This window comes from Aquarana catesbeiana, linkage group LG05 (assembly GCF_042186555.1).
Source record: "Aquarana catesbeiana isolate 2022-GZ linkage group LG05, ASM4218655v1, whole genome shotgun sequence".
Taxonomy (NCBI): Eukaryota; Metazoa; Chordata; class Amphibia; order Anura; family Ranidae; genus Aquarana; species Aquarana catesbeiana.
Window position 1 is genome coordinate 400,231,290 of NC_133328.1, and position 14,499 is coordinate 400,245,788.

The window sequence follows — 14,499 nt, forward strand, 5'->3', positions numbered from 1 at the left end:
ACCTCACATTTTATCCTCCGCATTCATTGCATTCCCCCACCCCAATAGATAAAATATAACTTATGTGCCCTGTTTACATTTATTATGCCTGAATAAAACTTCCTGCTTCTGGTCATTTTTACACTGCTGTATCCTCTGCAATATCGTTATTATTCTATACCATTGTTTGGCTTGCAGCTAAATTCATGTCTCTGCCCTTTCTATCATATATCAGTGACTGATGGCCTCTAACCCCTTAAAGGAAAAGTCCAGCCTAAGCTCGTTTGGCTGGGCTTCTACTATGGGTCACAGGAATGCAATTTGTTTTGCACTCCTGTGACCTGTTTTAAGCAGAGTGAGGACTGAAGTCCGCTCTCTGCTGACGTCACAGGAATCAGTCCAGGCACCATGTCATTGCAACAATGGGACCCTGGAAGCCGCGGGAAGGTAGAAGGAGATGGATGCTTAATGCTGGGGATCATTCAGAGGAGATCGTGACATCAGAGAAGGGAAGGACGGCTACTGGGCTGAGGACTGTCACCAAGGACCATTACTGCTGGATTTTGCTTACACGCCTGTTACCCCTGCAGGGGTTGGGCATTCTGGTGAGTGAGGGCACGAGTGGGGATGCAGTGGAAGAGGGGGAGCACTTGCCACATCAAGAATATTGTTATTCTATTGGATGGACACATCACAGTTTTTTTCAGACTATATTGTTTTTTGGGGTACTGGTTTTTTATCATCACTTTGTTCACGAATTGGACATTTTGCACACCAATGCTGGACTCTTTACCGTAGTGGTTCAGATTGGTTTTAAATAACTTGTTACCACTTGCTTTTTATCACAGTTTGGATTGTTTGTGGATTATTATTTATTGATATTTTAGATTACATATGTTATAGCACTTTGCACCTTAATGTATATCATATTGCTGTAGGAGTATTCCACTTGTATATATTTTTTTTCATATCTTTTTACACTTATATATTTATGATCAATATCCAGTGCATATGTGGTTGAACAGCGCCAATTCCCCCATTATAGAATTCTGTTTGAGGAGGAGATGGCTAGCGACAGAGCTATTAATAAAGGAATTGTCAAAAACCGGCTCTGTGTTTTTATTACCTTTCACTGCTTTTTTGGTGAATGGGTAGGGGTATGATGTGGAAAAAATGAAATACTGCGCTAACAAAGAAAATGTATAAGCTGCGACTAGAGTGTTATACAGCACAATCAAATAAACAATAAAAAAGTTGCGCTAAGAATGTGATAAAGGCAACAGATAAATGCCTTAAAACCTCATAGAGGAATATAAATCAAAATATAAGCGATAATCAATGTGCAAAATAAATTGGTGATAATCACTAGAATAAAACAAATCTTATAAAACGCTGATAATGTCCATATAATCTGTGTACAGTGAGCAGTGATGTGATGTGATAAAGGCAACAAATAAAAGTCTTAAAACCTCATAGAGGAATATAAATCAAAATATAAACAATAATCAATGTGCAAAATGAATTGGTGATGATCAATATTATAAAACAAATCTTATAAAGCGCAGATAATGTCCATATAATCTGTGCACAATTAACAATTAACGAAAACCAAACATAAGACCAAAAAAAAAAAGAACCAAAAAAGAAATGTCCCCAAGTGACAGGTGAAAAAATAATCTTGCTGCAGTGAATGGGGTGCGTAGATGAAACCTCCACCTTCAAAAACTGCTGCCTCTTACCAGAGAGCGTTGGTCCCTTAATTATAGGAGACCTCTCTGGGCAGATGGCTATAACCTCAGCCCGGGATCTGAGAAACAGGCACTAGATGTCATCCGGTCCACAGGAACCCTCTCCACAGACCGTAGCAGGATGGATAGAATGTGTCAGCGTGAAACGATGTAGGGAGGAGGAGCTACGTCCTGACGACACCGCCATCGAGTACCCGGAAGTTACGGGCTGTTTTGGAGCCGGCCGGCTTTCTCTTTATGCCTATATACAACTGCTGTTTGTTAGTGCATCTTTGGTTTTATTTTACTCAATAAATGTGAAGATTTTATGCTATGTGGAGCAATTTATCTTTTTCAGAAATAAGGATGAGATTATGGAAGTATTAGCTATATGAATTAAATTCAAAGTCCTAATCGTATTATCTCGTGCTTCCCGTGTCTGGACAAACCCTACCTGGTCCAAATGGACCAGGGAGGGTAGATACTGTTGGAGCCGCATCGCCAAGATCTTAGAGAAAAGCTTCAGATCGGCATTTAAAAGGGATATCGGTCTATAACTCCCGCATTGCGATGGGTCTTTACCTTCCTTAGGTAAGATCGTGATTAACGCTTTCAGGGATTCCATCTGGAACAAACCTGAATCTCCCAATCCATTATACATTTTAACCAAATAAGGTCCTAAAATAGGAAAGAGCAGCTGATAATATTGGGCGGTAAAACTGTCTGGGCCCGGGGCCTTCCCCATCTTTGCCAAATTCACTGCTTCATGAACTTCCTCCAATGTGATTGGTTTTTCCAATTCCTGCCGTGCAATAGATGCCAGGCTTGGCAAACCAGAAGTTGACACATATTCCTCTACCGCAGTCTGATTTTGGGGGTTCGAGTGTAAATTGTACAAAGCTGAATAAAAGTCCCCGAACCTCTGCGCTATTTCTCTTGGCAGCAGATATCTTTCACCCTCAGTTCTCATAATCATTGGGACATAGGTAGGAACACATTTTTTAATTTGCATAGGGGCAATGTGGGGTTTGGGCCCTTTGTTTTAAAGACAGTAACTATTGCTGTCCCTGCCCATGTTGGCTTCACCAGTGTACCCGGAAGTTACGGGCTGTTTTGGAGCCGGCCGGCTTTCTCTTTATGCCTATATACAACTGCTGTTTGTTAGTGCATCTTTGGTTTTATTTTACTCAATAAATGTGAAGATTTTATGCTATGTGGAGCAATTTATCTTTTTCAGAAATAAGGATGAGATTATGGAAGTATTAGCTATATGAATTAAATTCAAAGTCCTAATCGTATTATCTCGTGCTTCCCGTGTCTGGACAAACCCTACCTGGTCCAAATGGACCAGGGAGGGTAGATACTGTTGGAGCCGCATCGCCAAGATCTTAGAGAAAAGCTTCAGATCGGCATTTAAAAGGGATATCGGTCTATAACTCCCGCATTGCGATGGGTCTTTACCTTCCTTAGGTAAGATCGTGATTAACGCTTTCAGGGATTCCATCTGGAACAAACCTGAATCTCCCAATCCATTATACATTTTAACCAAATAAGGTCCTAAAATAGGAAAGAGCAGCTGATAATATTGGGCGGTAAAACTGTCTGGGCCCGGGGCCTTCCCCATCTTTGCCAAATTCACTGCTTCATGAACTTCCTCCAATGTGATTGGTTTTTCCAATTCCTGCCGTGCAATAGATGCCAGGCTTGGCAAACCAGAAGTTGACACATATTCCTCTACCGCAGTCTGATTTTGGGGGTTCGAGTGTAAATTGTACAAAGCTGAATAAAAGTCCCCGAACCTCTGCGCTATTTCTCTTGGCAGCAGATATCTTTCACCCTCAGTTCTCATAATCATTGGGACATAGGTAGGAACACATTTTTTAATTTGCATAGGGGCAATGTGGGGTTTGGGCCCTTTGTTTTAAAGACAGTAACTATTGCTGTCCCTGCCCATGTTGGCTTCACCAGTGTAGGGATGGCCGTAGAATAAATAAACATTTAAAAATTAAATAAAAGATATAAAAAAAGTGTATATATGTAAGTGATTAAACATGTAAAATAATTTACACAACACAATAGCAAAGAACTGTATATACCAATCACAGACATAACCTATACATCCTACAGTCAACGTCAGTCAAATTTTTCTTCTAAACTGCCATTTTAATATCTTTGTAACCACTGAAATAAGATTTGAGGAAGGGCAGGCATCCTATTGCTCTAGGATTCTATGCCTATTATTCTTACTGCTGCCTGCCCTTCACTCTGCCCATATAATTTCCCCCATCTATTTGCTTCTGCCTGCCCTTCCCCTTGCATCGTGGAAGGTCAGGCATGCACTGTTATTTTTGTATAGGGACAAGGTGGTTATTAGGCCTAGGACTTTCATTTTTATAACGATTCTCAGTGCTGTCCTCCTCATTAATGCTTTGCCAGGGAAAGGGCAGAATTACAATGAAAAACAAGAAAAATGCAAATAGAATTTTTCAAAATTGTTCTAAATATGTAATTTGTGGGTTTGAGGGGAGAGGCTGAGTCTCTTTACAGGCGCTTTACTATGCAGGCGCTATTTTTAGCACTATAGCGCCTGTAAAGCACCTCAGTGTGAAACAGTCTTACAGAGGAGGTTGGGTGCTAGAATTATTGCTCTCACTCGAATGATCGTGCCGATACCTCACATGTGTGGTTTGAACACTGTTTTCATATAAAGGCGCGACTTACGTATGCGTTCACTTCTGTGCGCGAGCTTGGCGGGACGGGGCACTTTTTTTTTCTTATTTATTTTACCTTTTATTTTTTATTTTTACATTCCTTGTAATAGAAAAAAGCATGACAGGACCTCCTAAATGTGAGATCTGGGGTCAAAAAGTCTCAAATCTCATATTTACACTAACATGCAATAAATTTAAAAAAAATGAAATGTCACTTTAAAAAAAAAAAAAAAATCCCCTTTAAAGAGCATTGGGCGGAAGTGACGTTTGATGTCGCTTCCACCCTCCATTGCTATGGAGCCGAGTGGGGGCCATCTTTCCCTCACTCGGCATCCAGGTAGTGAGGGGAGCAGACGTGATCCTGTCCCGCCACTGATAAAAGTGATCTCGCAGCGAATCCGCCGCAGAGACCACTTTTATCCTAAAGAGAAACGCACGCCTTTCCTGAAAATACCGGGATTATGGCAGCTAGCTGCTGCCATAACAATGGATTTAGCGTCAAACTACCGATGTACAGGTACGGCGATTTGCCCAAAGTGGTTAAAGCAGACCTTCAGTCCTTTTTCATCTTTCCATCTATTAACCACTTCAGCCCTGGAAGGATTTACCCCCTTCCTGACCAGAGCACTTTTTACAATTTGGCACTGCGTCGCTTTAACTGCTAATTGCGCGGTCATGCAATGCTGTACCAAAACGAAATTTACGTCCTTTTCTTTCCACAAATAGAGCTTTCTTTTGATGGTATTTGATCACCTCTGTGGCTTTTATTTTTTGCGCTATAAATGGAAAAAGACCGAAAATTTTGAAAAAAAATGATATTTTCTACTTTTTGTTATAAAAAAAAATCCAATAAACTCAATTTTAGTCATACATTTAGGCCAAAATGTATTCAGCCACATGTCTTTGGTAAAAATAATGTCAATAAGCGTATATTTATTGGTTTGCGCAAAAGTTATATCGTCTACAAACTAGGGTACATTTTCTGGAATTTACACAGCTTTTATTTTATGACTGCCTATGTCATTTCTTGAGGTGCTAAAATGGCAGGGCAGTACAACCCCCCCCAAATGACCCCATTTTGGAAAGTAGACACCCCAAGGAAATTGGTGAGAGGCATGTTGAGCCCATTGAATATTAATTTTTTTTCCCCAAGTGATTAAATAATGACAAAAAAAAATTACAAAAAGTTGTCACTAAATGATATATTGCTCACACAGGCCAGGGGCATATGTGGAATTGCACCACAAAATACATTCAGCTGCTTCTCCTGAGTATGGGGATACCACATGTGTGGGACTTTTTGGGAGCCTAGCCGCGTACGGGGCCCCGAAAACCAATCACCGCCTTCAGGATTTCTAAGGGCGTAAATTTTTGATTTCACTCCTCACTACCTATCACAGTTTTGAAGGCCATAAAATGCCCAGATGGCACAAAACCCCCCCAAATGACCCCATTTTGGAAAGTAGACACCCCAAGCTATTTGCTGAGAGGCATGTTGAGTCCATGGAATATTTTATATTTTGACACAAGTTGCGGGAAAGTGACAAATTTTGTTTTTTTTTTTTGCACAAAGTTGTCACTAAATGATATATTGCTCACACAGGCCATGTGCATATGTGGAATTGCACCCCAAAATACATTTAGCTGCTTCTCCTGAGTATGGGGATACCACATGTATGGGACTTTTTGGGAGCCTAGCTGCGTACCGGGCCCCGAAAACCAATCACCGCCTTCAGGATTTCTAAGGGTGTAAATTTTTGATTTCACTCTTCACTGCCTATCACAGTTTCGGAGGCCATGGAATGCCCAGGTGGCACAAACCCCCCCCCCCCCAAATGACCCCATTTTGGAAAGTAGACACCCCAAGCTATTTGCTGAGAGGCATGGTGAGTATTTTACAGCTCTCATTTGTTTTTGAAAATGAAGAAAGGCAAGAAAAAACATTTTTTTTTTCTTTTTTCAATTTTCAAAACTTTGTGACAAAAAGTGAGGTCTACAAAATACTCACTATACCTCTATACCTCTCAGCAAATAGCTTGGGGTGTCTACTTTCCAAAATGGGGTAATTTGGGGGGGGGGGGTTGTGTCCCACCTGGGCATTCCATGGCCTCCGAAACTGTGATAGGCAGTGAAGTGTGAAATCAAAAATTTACGCCCTTAGAAAGCCTAAAGGCAGTGCTTGGTTTTCGGGGTCCCGTACGCGGCTAGGCTCCCAAAAAGTCTCACACATGTGGTATCCCCGTACTCAGGAGAAGCAGCAGAATGTATTTTGGGGTGTAATTTCACATATTCCCATGGCATGTTTGAGCAATATATCATTTAGTGACAACTTTGTGCAAAAAAAAAAAAAATTTGTCTCTTTCCCGCAACTTGTGTCACAATATAAAATATTCCATGGACTCGACATGCCTCTCAGCAAATAGCTTGGGGTGTCTACTTTTCAAAATGGGGTCATTTGGGGGGTTTTGAACTGTCCTGGCATTTTATGCACAACATTTAGAAGCTTATGTCACACATCACCCACTCTTCTAACCACTTGAAGACAAAGCCCTTTCTGACACTTTTTGTTTACATGAAAAAATTTTTTTTTTTTGCAAGAAAATAATTTTGAACACCCCAAACATTATATATTTTTTTAAAGCAAATGCCCTGCAGATTAAAATGGTGGGTGTTTCTTTTTTTTTTTTCACACAGTATTTGCGCAGCGATTTTTCAAACACATTTTTTGGGGAAAAAACACACTTTTTTAAATTTTAATGCACTAAAACACACTATATTGCCCAAATGTTTGATGAAATAAAAAAGATGATCTTAGGCCAAGTACATGGATACCAAACATGACATGCTTTACAATTGCGCAGAAACGTGCAGTGGCAACAAATTAAATACATTTTTAAAAGCCTTTAAAAGCCTTTACAGGTTACCACTTTAGATTTACAGAGGAGGTCTACTGCTAAAATTACTACCCTCGATCTGACCTTCGCGGTGATACCTCACATGCAATTGCTGTTTACATTTGACGACAGACCGACGCTTGCGCGAGAGCAGGGGGCTACAGGGGTGCTTTTTTTTTTTTCTTTATTATTTTTTTGCTTTTTTTATCTTATTTTTAAACTGTTTCTTTCATTTTTTTTTTAAATCATTTTTATTGTTATCTCAGGGAATGTAAATATCCCCTATGATAGCAATAGGTAGTGACAGGTACTCTTTTTTGAAAAAATTGGGGTCTATTAGACCCTAGATCTTTCCTCTGCCCTCAAAGCATCTGACCACACCAAGATCGGTGTGATAAAATGCTTTCCCAATTTCCCAATGGCGCTGTTTACATCCGGCGAAATCTCAAGTCATGAAATGCTCATAGCTTCCGGTTTCTTAGGCCATAGAGATGTTTGGAGCCACTCTGGTCTCTGATCAGCTCTATGGTCAGCTGGCTGAATCACCGGCTGCATTCTCAGGTTCCCTGTTGAGATAGGAGAGCCAGAGAAAAACACGGAAGATGGTGGGGGGGGGGGCCTTTCCCTCCCACTGCTTGTAAAAGCAGTCTAGAGGCTAATTAGCCGCTAGGATTGCTTTTACATGAAAGCTGACTGCTGGCTGAAAAGAATGATACCAAGATGATACCTAAACCTGCAGGCATCATTCTGGTATAACCACTCAAAGTTGTGAATGGCGTACCTGAAGACAAAAAAATGGTTAACAATAAAACACAGTAAACGGTAAAGTATAAAAAATTGCATACCTGAAAAGCAAACATGATAAAACATAACAATAAAACATTGCAGAATAGAATACAGTAAAAAAGAGCAGAACAATAGAGAGAGAATAGTGAGAGAGAGAACAATAAAACGACAACTATTTTTTTTTATTTTATATATTTTTTTTTTTTTTACAATTTTTTTGTAACTAACTTTTATAACTGTAACCGGTTTCAGGTTCGGGTCTCTCAAAATGCGATGGCATCTTGGGAGACCCTGTGAAAGTGTGCCTAATCTGTGCAATGCTGTACCCTACGCTAATACTCAACTAGTGTATGGTAGCGTTCAAAACATTCACCAATGCAAAGACCAGGATTGTCAGGACGGGAGGGACAATAATAGCGGGTGTCACGCCTATATCCGCGCTTGCTGCAGACACAACATCTTTTTTGGGGGGTTCCTTGGGTAGCGGTACTTGGGAGGACATAAAAATGCCTCTCATGCAGCCGACTGCATTTGGTGGGGGATGTGAATGGGGGAAGTACCGGCGCTGCAGAAGTGGTGGGTTCCCAATTAGGATTGGCGAATGCAGCAGGAAGGGCATTATGGGCACGACGGGCCTGTGTTTGTCTTCTTCTTGGTGGCAGCGGGACACTACTTGTGCTTGCCACCTCACCAGCTTGAACTGCACTTATGGGACTCGCCACATCACCAAGTGTTACTGCAGTACTGGTTTGACTCCGACCGGGGTGTACTAGGCCGCTGGTGCTTGCCAGTTCACCAAAACGCTAACAAAAAAACTGTTAGCGATCGCAGGGATCAGGCCTGACTCTGTGAACGCTGCAGTTATGCATTTAGTGTTTTGTAAGTGACAGTGATCGATCGATACTGCACTTGGGTGGGCTGGGCTGGGCCGGGCGGAGGGGCAAAATGCAGGTGCTAGCAAGTATCTGGTCTGATCCCGCTAACACTGCATTTTTGGGAACCCTAAACTGCTGGGGACACTAGTATAGACGTGATCAGATCAGATATTGATCCGTTCAGATACTATACCACTAAGGGAGGTGTATGGTGCCTGCGTGGGTGTTAGCTGTACTTGCGCTAACCTGATGCTGCCTGGGGCTGGTGCTTGCCAGTTCACCAAAACGCTACCAAAAAAACTGTTAGCGATCGCAGGGATCAGGCCTGACTCTGCGAACGCTGCAGTTATGTGTTTAGTGTTTTGTAAGTGACAGTGATCGATTGATACTGCACTTGGGTGGGCTGGGCTGGGCCGGGCGGAGGGGCAAAACGCAGGTACTAGCAGGTATCTGGGCTGATTCCGCTAACACTACGTTTTTGGGAACCCTAAACTGCTGGGGACGCTAGTATAGATCTGATCAGATCAGATATTGATCCGATCAGATACTATACCACTAAGGGAGGTGTACGGTGCGTGCGTGGGTGTTAGCGGTACTGGCGCTAACCTGGCGCTGCCTGGGGCCTGCCAGTTCACGGTGCGTTCGTGGGTGTTAGCGGTACTGGCGCTAATCTGACGCTGCCTGGGGCGACGCATATCACCACCGGGTGATCAGGGGGCTAAACCTTTATTCGGTAATAAACGGCGGGTGCCCTGACACTATAAAACGAACTAACCAGCGTCACCCGTAACGGTTATACGGTGATCAGTAGTGAAAGGGTTAACTAGGGGGCAATCAAGGGGTTAAAACCTTTATTAGGTAGCATATGGGGGTCCCTGTCGCTATAAAACGCTGACGGTGAACCTAAATATTTACCTCCCTAACTAGCGTCACCAGTGACACTAATACAGCGATCAGAAAAATGATCGCTTAGCGACACTGGCGACGGGGGGTGATCAAGGGGTTAAAACTTTATTAGGGGGAGTTAGGGGGGTACCCTAGACCTAAAGGGGGCTAACCCTAACTGCCCTAACACACTAACTGTCACAAACTGACACCATGCAGTAATCAGAAAAAAAAAAAAAAACTGCTTGGTGTCAGTGTGACGGGGGGGGGGGGGGGGAGGGGTGATCGGGGGGTGATCAGGGGGGGATCGGGGGTTAAAGGGGGGTGTTTTGTGTGCCTGGCATGTTCTACTGTGTGTGTGTTTTACACTCACAGTGATGTCTTCTCTCCTCGGCGCCGGAACGGAAAATACCGAGTCGAGGAGAGATGACATCATTTCCTTTGCTGCTGTTTAGCATACAGCAGCATAGGAATGATTTGATTGGCCGGTGGCGATCGCGAGGGGGGGGCCACGAATGGATGGCCTCCCCCTCACCTCCGATCGCCGCTGGACAAAAGCCGACCGCCTCGGGCACCGGGGTACGTGATTCTGCCTGCCCGTGCCATTCTGCCGACGTATATCGTCGTGAGGCAAATCATCTGCCCTTTTTTTTTTTTTTTTTTACTTTGGATAATAAAACATATTTTTTCTGCCAGTAAATACCTTATACAGGCCACTTCTTGTTTCTTCTCTGGTAAAAAGCCTAGGCTTATGACATCATGCACAGCTCCCTATCTTACTCTTGTGAGAGTTTGCCAGGAAGGAAGGGGGGATGAGTCATAAGAGGGCCAATGAAAGCTGCAGGGCTGTAGAGGAAGTGAACAGGCAGCAGCTTCAGCTGCCCACAGTTAAAATGGATGCAGCCAGACTCAGTGGAGGGAGATTTCTGCAGCATTTTTGGTAAGTACAGAATCACAGTATATATAAAATAATATGCAGTGGTTGGAGGGAAGCTTCAGAATGGCAAAGATGTTTTTATTACAAATTATGTGAGCACACTGCAATTCCTCTTTAAGGAAAGGCGTTAAAAGATAAAAAATCAATAACACATCCAAAATATGTGAAGGTAAAATACAGTGCGGCTGACATTGTCTGTGAAAGCTGCACTGTTCCGTAACCCCAGACACAGCAGAATTGAATGGAATGATGTTTTTTCCATGTTGCTCTTGAAGTCACAATAATAGAGAAATAATCTCTCCGCTGTATGGCATTTTTCTCCTTTTTTTTTTTTTGCATTGTCACATGACCACTATGGCAGCGCCCAGTTTTCCATGCCGTGTTTGAAATGTCCTAATCCTTGTTAGCCTTGAAAAAGGGCAGAATTGTTTATTCACCCCCCCATAGTCTTCAATTAGGTTTGTAGTTTTTGAACTTTGTACAAACTACCTGCAAACCGGACCCGTCCCTGACACATTTGCTCATCCCTAGGAGACATGATGACAACTCTAACACAGGAAGATTTAGTTGTATTTTGTTCATATAATATATGTATTTTATATATCCTGTTCATAAATAATTGTGTGTGAGTAATACGCCTACTAGAATAGGTATATATTTTTTACAAAAGGATGAGCCATTTTTTAGAATGCAGTATACATTTTATTTGTAAAAGTGAACCTTTAGATATAACAAAACCACCCTCCTCCTTTCATGACCAATTGACTAGGCTGAGTATTTGTTATAATATAGTATTTGTTGTAATACATTCCTCTGTACAGAAAACGATTGTCTTTAGAAACAGAGGCTGGTCACACAGCCATATGTCTATGCATTTTATCATGTAATCTCAACTAAAGTGGAAGAACAGAGTTTAGGCAGAGCCACTCGTTGGCTAACTGTGCCTGAAGATCAATTTCCAGGAATCATCAGTTGAGAATATATGACCAAATACCTAGATCGGAGTGGCAGCTCCAGCAGCATAGCAAGTGTTATGTTGCTTTTTAAAAAATATTTAATAATCACATGTGGGTATGGTATGTGGTAAAAATGGGGTACTTTTACAATAAAGAGAATGGGGGTTATTTACGAAAGGCAAATCCACTTTGCACTACAAGTGCACTTGAAATTGCACTGAAAGTGCACTTGGAAGTGCAGTCGCTGTAGATCCGAGGGGGACATGCAAGGAAAATAATAAACAGCATTTTAGCTTGCATTTTAGCATTTAGCATTTTAGCTTGCACATGATTGCATAATAAAATCAGCAGAGCTTCCCCTCATTTCAGATCCACCCCTCAGATTTACAGCGACTGCACTTCCAAGTGCACTTTGCACTTGTAGTTTGCACTTGTAATGCAAAAAGGATTTGCCTTTCGTAAATAGCCCCCAATGTGTCGCTTTTCCCTTTCAGGGAACCCACACAGGGTTTGACTCCCAGAGGAATGGACTGGTGGAGGAGCATGGAAAAGAGAAGCGATTTTAGAGAGAAGGTGGGCTAGATAGAACACTGGGGTTGATTTACTAAAGCTGGAGAGTGCAAGATCTGGTGCAGCTGTGCATAGAAACCAATCATCTTTCATTGAAACTTAACTGAACAAGCTGACGTTAGAAGCTGATAGACATGTGCGATTAGTTTCGTACGAATCGAAAATTCGTACGAATTTCCGTAGATTCGTACATTCGGAAGGATCCCAAATACGAATTGCCATGCTTCCGAATCTTGTACGAAATACGAAATTTCGTTTACGAATTTCGGATCCAAATTCCTAACGAACATTTGTAATTATTACGAAAAGTTAACAAACCTAAAAGTTAAAAACCCCGGAAGTCAGCACAGCACAGGGATGGTGGGAGCCCCTCATAATGATAAATTCATCATAACGAACGTTCGTAATTGTTACGAAAGGTTAACGAACCTAACGAAATTTCGTATGAATCCAAATTGAATTTTGGACAGGAATTACGAAATATGAATTAATTCCAATACGAAACGGAATGAAACAAAACAAATTTATTGACGGCGCACATGTCTAGAAGCTGATTGACTTCCATGCACAGCTGCACCAGATTTTGCACGCTGTCGTTTAAGGCTCCATGCACACTGGATGTTAAAATAACGTTATAAAAATGCCAGTAGCTTTGCAGTGAGTCTGTCAACATTTTTTAACGTTTTTGCAATAGCGTTTATCAGCGCTTTTTAGTGTTTTTCAGCGTTAGCGTTTTTAGTGTTTTTTTTTATTCTATTTTTTTCAATGGATCAAAAATGTCTAATAATGCTGGTGAGCCACGTTTTTGAACGTTTATGAGCGTTTGGCATTTTTTGTGGTCAGAAAAACGACTCCTGAACATGATTTTAGTTCATAAAACAGCCCATAAACTCCACTGCTGATAAACATCCAAAAACGTCCATGTGTGCATGGACACATAGGATAACATAGAGGGGAGTTTATGGGCTGTTAAAAAAAACACCCAAACTCCCGTTTATGAGCTTCAGTGTGCATGGAGCCTAAGTAAATCAACCCCATAGTCTCTTTAAATATAGGTTTGCTTTAATGTTCTTGCATGAAGGGAAATAAAAGATATGTGTAATTGTACAGCTCTTCCTTAAATTATGAAGAAATTGTGATGAGGCTTCATTTTGGACAGCTGAGGTGCAAAGATTGCTGAAACTCATTACGGTGTTTTTCCTGAAAGATAATCAGGGATTTTACAAGTGTTGTAATATTCTTGTAAATTACTCAGTGCATCATTAAAATGCTCCACCTTCCTTAGTGAGAGATGTTTACACAAATGGCTATCGAGATGCATGTTTGGGTGAACATCAGCCATAAGAATTTCTTGCAATTTCAAAATAGAAAATTGTCCTCTGAGACCTGTTCCATATATGCAAAATACATCTGAATAAATGAGTACCTTATTTAAAGTGGGAGCATGCTGCATCTTCCATCTGTAGTCTGAATGATTGCCCCATTCCAAGCCTCCTGACTCTCATGGAGCCATCTGGTACATGTGCCATTGTGAATGGATGTAGGTAAGGGCTCTTGTTAACACAACGATCTTCAACCAACTGTGTATCTTCATGCTCAGCATTCGCTTTCATTTATAAGTAGAAAGACAGGATGGAATCAATACACACTCGTCACATCTCTTCTGTTTTAATATAGTTTCATTTCTTTGGGATTAGGCACTTTAGAAAGCAACTGGTGCATTGTAAATACATGGAACTTTTTAATAATATATCATTATCACAGTAGATACTAGCAGATGCCAGCAGAGACATGTAAGAGCTGATTCATTAAAACTGAAGAAAAGAAAATGAGCACAGAAATTGTTGCCTATGTTGACCATTTAGAATTCTTATTTATTTTTCCGTAAAATAAAATGTGAAACCTGATTGTTTGGTATTGGCAACCGCTCTACATTTGTGCTTTCTTTTCAGTTTTTATGAATCAGTTCTGGAGATTTAAAGATATCTCGCCTATCAGTAGTTTACATCAAAGTGACCCTGTTGCTATACAATATAGTTTTTTTTTTTCCTACCAAATATTTTATTTAAGCAGAAAGACAGTTTCCATGTCAACAAGACAATAATAGAGAGTTAGTGATACACCAGTATACTGAACATGGGTATAGCCAGCTAGTAGATGAAATCCAGACACAAAAAGG

The 14,499-nt window shown here is 41.3% G+C and overlaps 1 long non-coding RNA gene across 1 annotated transcript in view; it reads right to left on the bottom strand.

The window, feature by feature from the left end:
- Nucleotides 1-14,125, bottom strand: part of LOC141145910 (uncharacterized) — a 35,883-nt gene extending 21,758 nt beyond the window's left edge. Inside the window, exon 1 of the long non-coding RNA XR_012244698.1 lies at nucleotides 13,747-14,125. This is a non-coding gene — a long non-coding RNA (uncharacterized lncRNA). The remainder of the gene's footprint in view (nucleotides 1-13,746) is intronic.
- Between the last annotated feature and the right edge of the window lie 374 nt (nucleotides 14,126-14,499).